Below are 8570 nucleotides of genomic sequence, written 5' to 3'. Positions count from 1 at the left end.
ACCTCTTTTTCTTGGCATGAGAAATACTCTACAAGAAGAAAATACCACTATCAATACCAGCTAAATGCATAGGACTCAACTCTGTTTGATTTTGTATTTCACTTTGCACAGATTTCTAAAAAGAGACTAAACACATTGTGTTTCCAGGGGTTTTGTGTTTCCACAGGCACCCAGCAAAGCAAGGGGGTGAGTGGCTCCCATGTACGAGTGGTGGGGAGCGAGAGTGAGCAGTGAGTGCCACAGGGGTGGCAGGGACCCTGTGGGTTCAGCAAAGTGATTGCCAGGCCTTGTTTAACAGCTGCAGGCTGCAGAGGTTTACAAGAGGTTTGCCCGCTGGAGTAGGAGGATTTGCCCCCACCAGTGAACACAGAGTTCATGGTGTGTGATATGTGTCCTCTGGCTGAAATCTGGCTCTGACCGAGCTGCCCACCTCACTTCAGGGCATTGGTATGGCCAGTAAAGCCCTGGCTGTTAAACAAACGTGGGTTGAAAATATGGACATACACATTTGGCACCCAGTCAGAGATTTCCACAGCCCCAGGGAAGCGGGAGCTGCTGCTCAGACAAGTGTGGGGGTGCTGGGGATGTGGCTGGGGGTGCTTGGGACATTGCTGTGGGACTGAGGTGGTGCAAAGGGCCAAATGTCTGGTCAGCCCCGGAACACTGCACCATGGGGTCTCTGCTGCACAGAGATGTCCATAACATGAGAGCCCCTGGCCCAGATCAAGGTGTGAAGACCACGTACGAAGACAGAGGAGAAGCAGCGTGAGCAGGAAGCACCCGTGGGTCCCAGCTCCCCATTACACCGTACACCGGGCAGCAGGACTTTGTGGCGCAGCTTTTACAGCGCAGTGGGAGGCTGCGGTGCACGGACAAAAAGGGATGAGTCACTCAGGTCACTAATGAAGGGTCACCAGATCCTCAGCTTCAGCGAGAGGCATTTATTTCTTCAGCAAAACAATTTCATTGCTCATGTACGTTTGGCTACAGGGACAACAGACCTGACAGGTTATCTTATTTACCAAGGATATCGATCTAACTGGGGAAGGAATAGTAGATGCAATTATCCAGGTGACTTGGGAAAAACTGTTAAATACACCTGGGACTGGGTGTGGTTGGTGAAGATTTAATAAAAGGGAAAAAAAATCTGTGTCTTTTTCTATGCTATGCAGAGTGTTTTGGCATTTGGGAGACCAACAGCTTGTGAAGAAGAGCAAATCACATAAATAGAACAACAGTGTGCCTGTGTGAGGCCATCAGTCTAATATTATTCCTGCAGTGCATGCAGTTATAAATAAGTGATGCCATGTAGCATGAGGAGAGCCAGAACTCAGGAATGTACTTGCAGCTCGGCAGCAGTGGCACTGCACGGCTTGCAGCTGTAACACGCATTTGTATGTGCGTTACAGAGCGACTGCGGCTGCACCCTGCAGGCAGGGATTCATCCTGGAGGGCTTGGCGAGCCCAGACCTAATAGAGATGTGCCATTTCTCAGGCCATCTCCCTAAATATCCCCCAGCGGCCAGCCCTCCGTGCCCCTGGCTATCAGTGCTGCTCATTGCTCAAGGCAGGGGCAGCACAGGGAGCAGGGCAGCGAGAAACCCCCGGGAGCTGCTTCATGCACCACAACCTGTGCTATCTTCTCAGCAGCCTCGGAGGAGAATATGGTTTGTATTTCCCCCAGTACCTCTGCTCTGCCCCAACCAGGAGATGTTCAGGTCGGATCCAGCTCCCTGAAGAGCCCTTTGTGCCATGGCACAGCCAAGCCAGCATGAAATTGTTCTGCTTGTTTGGACTCATGAACAAAAACATTACCCTGAGGAGCATCAGAAAGCTCCCAGGCTTCTCAGTAGCATCACAGCTCCTCCTCAAGAGGCTCCTTCCATGCTGTGTGGAGGATGTCCAAGGAAAGCAGACAGATTAACTCCATCCTGGCTGCCTCTGCTCTCCCATGTGGAGGTACCGTGCAGCAGAGGCTGGGGAGTACTGCACACCACAGTTCCCAGTCAGCTCCCACAGACCACCTTGAAGGTGGTCTGGATGAACCCCAGTAGCAGACTCAGCCCGGGCACACAGGGCAGCATTCCCTCCCAAAGGCACAGCACAGCGATGGACCTGGAGTGGCATCAGCACCTGCAAATCCCAGGCTGCGGGACAGCTTGCAGTTCCTAGTCCTCCTGCATAGAGGGGACCATTCAAACGTGGTTCCCAAGCCAGAAATCCAAAAATGACCATGCCCTGATTCAATGGCCTGGCCCTGTGTGGAAGAGCCCTGAGGGGATATCCAAAAGAGCATCATCCCCTGTCACTGCTCTGCCCCAGCTCCCACCCCAAGAGACACTCACACAAGAGACCTAAAAGTTACCTAGATAGTTCTGATCCTAGAGAAACCTCTGGTTTATTTTCACATTGGGCTCAGGTGGTTTGCCTGCCTCCAGAAAAGCCGAGTGTTGATTTGATTCCCTGTAACTGATTCATGGCAGATCTGGCGTCCTGATGCCCGGAGCAGATGGGATTCCTGTACTTGCTTTGCCCCAGGGACCCCACACAGTCCCTGAGCATGGCTGGAGAGAAAGGACAAAGGCTGGAGCAGGGCACAAACAGCTGGGCCAGGCACACACAGAACAGCTTTGCATTTGCAGTTCAAAGAGGATGCATCTCATCTCCCCAATTAATCCTTCCAGAGCAAAGCCTAGAGAGAAGCAGCTGGAAAATCTCTGCATACAAACAAGACTTAGTAAAATCTGCCATTGGGAGGTGGAGGAAGAAATGTGGCCACAACACTGTGCTTTCACCACAAGAGAAAATGAATATTTTCATTTTGTTGTGTTGATTCCCCACCGGGAACCTGCTGTGCTCTCAAGCAAGGCGCAGCTGTGAGCATTTTCACAGGGCAATTCCCAGCTCCCTTGGCTGGGAAATCGCTTATAGCCCCAAAGCTGGAGCTGCTTCTGGCCAGCAAAGGCTGGCGGCTGGGACCAGTCTGTGGAGCATCACTGGCAGGGGAAGAAAAATGCATCTTGGTGGAATCAAACACTGCATTGAAACAAGTTGGTGCCTGGCTGGGAAGCGCGGTCAGCATCTCAGCGCCGGTTCCTTGAACTTCAGAGGCAGAACAGGAAAGGACATCTTGAGTTTTACTAATAAACGCACTTTTCCCAGTTGAAGTGCTGGGGCCAATTTGTTTCCTACCCGGTTATTTTTAGCATCAAAACGACTCATTTGCTGCAAACTGTCTGCCTGGGAAGCAAAGCCCTGGGGCGACAGACGAGGCTGTGCCGCTCCAGTGCCAGGAGGTCGATGCCCTGGCTGTCGGCGTGGCCGAGCCTCACCCAGCGCCCAGCTCAGCTCCCAGGCAGGATGGGAGCCGTCGTTGTTCCTCTCTCAAGCGGCACGCCAGCACCCATCACTCACCCAAGGGTGTCCCACAGGAACCTTATAGCCATTCAGGACCTTCTGTGTCGCCGCAGTGCCGGTGTCGCTGGGGCTGGGGCTGTCTTGCAGGGCAGGGGCAAAGCTGTCAGCAAGGCAGCCTCTGAAAGAGTCTCACATATTTGCAGTTCATTCCCAGACCCTTTCATCCCCTCCTTTGACCCTCCTGGCAACCCCGCAGTCTGCAATGCAGGGCAGGCTTTTATAGCATCGCAACACTGCCAGCGGTGGGAGCAGAGATGCGCTCAGGATCAGGCCCTGCTCTCCATTTGGGTTTGACATGGCTGTGTTTCTGAGTCTGTGGTTGTGGCAGCTCATCTCCAGATTAACCTACCCAGGGAGTGGGACCTTCTCCAGACACGTTCCAAAACCCTCTCTCCTTCCTCACTGGGCTCCCCTCACAGGGACACCCCACCCTGACACCGGCAGCAGCACCGCTGAGCCAAGCTGGGACACCCTCAGCCCAAATTGGTTGACAGCTCTGATTTAACAGGCTCTCAGCAAATACTTCTACAAATTATTAAGCAGGGGCATTGTTATTTTATAGTATTGTTTCATTATTAAAACCAAGATCTTCAAACTAAATAAATGAACCAATTAAAGTGGCTGAGATCGAGAACTTGCTAAAGCAGAGCAGCACCTTTCCCATTTGGTTGCGGTCCAGGCACTTTATGGCAGGTACTTTGTGCCTGGCTGATGTTCAACTGACAGTTTTCCAAGCGTATAAAAAACTTATTAGGCTGAAAATAGAGTTTGTGATCATAAACTGTCAAGAGCACTGTCAGCATTTCCAGTCCAGATCTGCTTTGTCTACAAGCTCCAGCAGATCAGGCTGTGGCGGGGAGCAGGGGTGGGGAAGATGGGCTATGTGGACCCTTGCAGGACCTGTTTTGAGTAAGAAGGGTCATTGGGGGAGGATCACTAATGGGCTGTGAGGTATCAGGAGGCGGCACAGCCGAGGTTTAGCATGGCTGGTACCAGGAAAGGTGGTGGATCCCAGTCATACATGGAGCTGTGTCTACCTGTCCTGGGGTTTGAAGCCTGCAAGCCACAGCCATTGTGACCTTGCAATCTACATTTGCAACCAGGTAATATCCAACACTTCATTAATTCCCTTCCTGAGCTTCCAGGTTGCAACACAGAGCAAAGTGCCTGCAGCTGTCTGAGCTACAAAAAGTCGGGAAGGGAGGCAGCGGGGTGATGCTGGGAGGTTCCTGAGCATGACCTGCAGGACAGAGACAAGTCAGCTCTGGCCACCAGGAGGATATTGTACAGGAAAATTTCTGGAGTCATGGGGCAGAAGCAAACTTTGCTATATCCACAGAAGAGGGCATCCCACAGCCGCTTCCCCGTGCCTGGCTCACAATGCCGCATGTCCTGGGACAGCTGGGCAGCGCTTGAAGTTCCACGCTCATCTGGGCAGCTGTGGCCGGTTGTTATTCATATCTCGGTATCTAATCCTTTTTAGAAATGAACTAATCCATTGCTTTAAAAATATCCTGTGGCATTGTGAGGCTATAATCTCAGTATTAAATGGCATTAAAGCCAGAATAGCTGATGCTTTTACTAAGACAAAACAAAACATCTATTTATTCTCTAAAAATAACCAAAAGAAGCAGAATATACCAGGATGGTCCCCAAGCCCCTGGAGGGTTAGAGAATCTCATGGCCAAAACCTGGAGAGGGAGCTGACACCTGCCAGACCCCCTCCTCAGCCCTGGCTGCCACCCGTGGGTAGGTGGGCAGCGCAGCTGGAGGCGTGATGGCAGCTGGTACCGCACGTCCCACTAATGTCCCCTTTGCTTGGGGACCAGGAGCTGTCTGCACAGACCAAGACAGTGACGATGGCCAAAGCAGCTGGAGCAAAGCTGGAGGGATGCTCCCACCTCCCCCCACATACGCTGTGGGACCAACTCAAACAGACCCACGCTGCTGCTATTCAGCATCTTTCATCTGAGACAGATAAGCAGCTTTGCTTATTTCGGTCCATTAAAACTAGAAAAGCTTTCTAATAAATTCCCTGCCAGACTGGAATTAATAGACATGGGCCAATTAAACACATTAATTAGGCACTCGTTTAAACACAGATGAGCTTTGACTTTGTTTACCAACCTCAGAAGAAAGCAGCTTCTCAAAGTTCACCTCCAAAGGTCTGAACAACCAAGGCATGCTCGTTCCCAGTCACAAGTACCTTACAACAGAAACACATCACTTTGACTTCTATTTTATTTTCAGAGCTCTTGCTTTCTCTCTGCCTCCCCATGCAATAAAAATGAGACATTTAATCTCATAATGCAACTTCTCACTGGAAATCAATGATAAAGTACATTATCTTGCCTGGTCTGATCCTGTGGCTCCAGCCTGACCTTTCTGGTGCACAGTGAAGACGGGGGAAAGACAATGGTTGAACTGAGGGAGCTTCCTCGTGGGAAAGGGTGAAACTTTCCTGTGTCTCGGGAGGAACTGCCCTGTACAACAGCCACCTGACACAGTTCGGTCTCACTCATTCCTGTGCTCGCTGCAGGCAGGAAAAAGCAACATGGCAGAGCAGGCTGATTTCAGCATTGTCTATGTTAGTTATGAAGCCTACAATCTCATTTAGGACACAGGGGCATGTATTACTGCTGCGCAGCCCTGGCTTTGTCAGCAATGGGTTTATTACTGGGGGTTTCTCATTAGGAGATGGATCCACCTTTGTTTCTGCTGAGCAGCATTTATTCCACAGGGGCCTGCGACCTGCATGAGGTGAAAGCAAACCCCAAAAGGAGAAATCAGTGATGTCCCAGTCCCAGGAGTGATCAGCAGCCGCTTTGTTGTGCCCATTGCTGAATGAGAGCCCCTTCCAATGCTGCTCCATCGATGGCATCCCCTTTTCCAGAAAAAGGATTTGCCTGAGTCTCTGAAATGTAGCAGGGAAAGGCTGTGCCAATGGAAGACCCGTGCCACAAAACATCACAGGGTGAGGATTTCTTCTGGGGTCAGGAGAAGACCTGAAGAGGACAGGGCCAGCAGTAACCACACCGAGGAAGCACCAAGAGCTGTTCATACTGCAGGGGAGGGGATGGCCTCCCCCAGCCCCAAATGGCCCCAGCCACAGGGAGGGTGAGATCCCACCCACAGACCCCCTCCCTGTGTAGGTGGCACTTTGAGAAGGCCCTGCTGCCATCTCTGCCCAAGCACTGCTGGCTGTCACGGCAGACACATCTTCGGGAACAAACTGTGGAGAGTTTATGTAGTCTGTGACCACCTAGGATCAATGCTGGTGCTGAAGGAAACTCTGCAAGTCGCTTGTGCCTATCTTCTCCTGCAGCTGGAGAGCATGTCCCAGGGTTTTGCAGGCTTGAACCTGCCCTGGCATCTTGGCACAACATCTACACAGAGCAGCTGGCTTTGAATAACATGCTACAGCATCAGGTGGATGCTCCAAGTATTATCTGGGGACCCCAGAATTTGTCCTGCAGGGCACTGGAGTAAGATCTCTTTTCTCTGTAATGGGACCAACAGGAGCTCAACTAGCAGCACTGCGTCCTGTCTTCAAGGTGGGATGTCATTACTGATCAGCAGAAAAGACTCACCAGCAGCTGGATGGCAGCAGGTGAAGCGTATCTGTCTTCTCTAGCAAGTGGCCCTCACATTGCTTTGGGTCTGGAGGTCTGACAGCATCCCCAACCCCATTAGCAGGTCTGCAAACAGCACCACGGAGAACATAAACCAGGCACATTCCTCCAGCAGAGGCTTTGCCATGTGATTTAGGAGGCTGTGAGCGCTGCGATGTCAAACAGCAACGCACCGACAGCTTGTGCTGCCAGTGATGGATGCTGGAGCCTGTGCTTTTTCTTCAGTAACAACTTTCACTAATGGTGCTGGCACAGAGGCTCGGCAAGGAGGGAAGTGGCAAGTGTCCAGGGTGAAAAAGAGTTCACGATTAAAGTGGGAAAGGGCACTGTGTCCCTCGTGCTGGCTGTGGAAATGCAGAGGACAGGGCTGGAAGGAGCTCCAGGAGGCCATGGAGTCACCCCTGCTCCAGGAGAGCACCAGCTGTACCCAGAGCACTTTCAGCAGACATCCAGACATCTGCTTATCTTATTTTTAAACTCCTCCAATGACAGGGCTGCCACAGTCTCCCCAAGCAATCTGTTCCAGTGTTTCACTGCCTTCATGGTTAAAAAGTTTTTCTTATGTCCAATTCAAACCTCCTTTGCTGCAATTAAAGCCCAAAGTATCTTGGTCTCTCCAGAGAGAGAACTGAGATGGATGGAGGAAGAGATGTAAACCCGCTCATTGGTTTGCTTTCCTTTTTTGTTTTATTCCCTGGCGAAAGAGGGAGAGTTTATTTCTTGAAGGAGATGCTATCTCTTGCAACATACAACTCTGAGAACTGTATTTCTATTTTTAAAAGTGAAACATAAGGGTTACATAAAAGCTCAGGAAACCAGTAATGAGAAACAGGGTCTTCACTTTGTGGGCTCTGCCTCCTACCACAACAAATTTCCTCAGAGTTGACCTGGGCTGTCTGCAGTGGATCAGCACAGGGAGGCTCCCCGGGCTGCCCCCCATGCCAGCCCAGGGCTGGCGGGCCCTGCGTCCCCCCATGACTGCAGCATCTGACAAATGTGCCACAGAAATCAGCAGAAACACTGACCCTGGTCATTTTGTCCCTTTCTGCTCTCTTAAATCAGCACTGGACACAGCCGCTCTGGTGACCAGCTGGAAAAAGCAGAGGTAACACAGACAACACCCACTGTGGAGGTATCACAGATGACACCCACCGCATTCCTGGTTGCCATGGGTGTGTAGTGGCACCTCCCTGCCCAGAGCCGGACGGAGCTGAGTGCAGCCCACCTGGGGATGGCACCGCAGGACTGCAAGCGCCGTGGTGCTTAGCACAGCCTGAAGGTCTTGCTTTCAGCCAGGGCAGCGGGCGAGGGTGCTGGCACAAGAAACTCCTCCAGCCTGGGAGCACACAGCCAGGTGCCACTCTGGGGACAAGGCACCGTTATTAAAGTAAATCCCCCAAATGTATAAATCCCAATAATTTTTAATGCATAAATCCCGAAAGCGCGGTCTCGTCAGGGCTGGCCTGCAGTCGGGGGCTGTCAGCTCTGGCCCGTGGCTGCCGGGACGAGCTCGGGGCGGGT

Source organism: Mesitornis unicolor, unplaced genomic scaffold, assembly GCF_000695765.1.
Source record: "Mesitornis unicolor isolate BGI_N332 unplaced genomic scaffold, ASM69576v1 scaffold47957, whole genome shotgun sequence".
Taxonomy (NCBI): Eukaryota; Metazoa; Chordata; class Aves; order Mesitornithiformes; family Mesitornithidae; genus Mesitornis; species Mesitornis unicolor.
The sequence above is the reverse complement of the archived record's forward strand: the minus strand, read 5'-3'. Positions refer to the sequence as shown.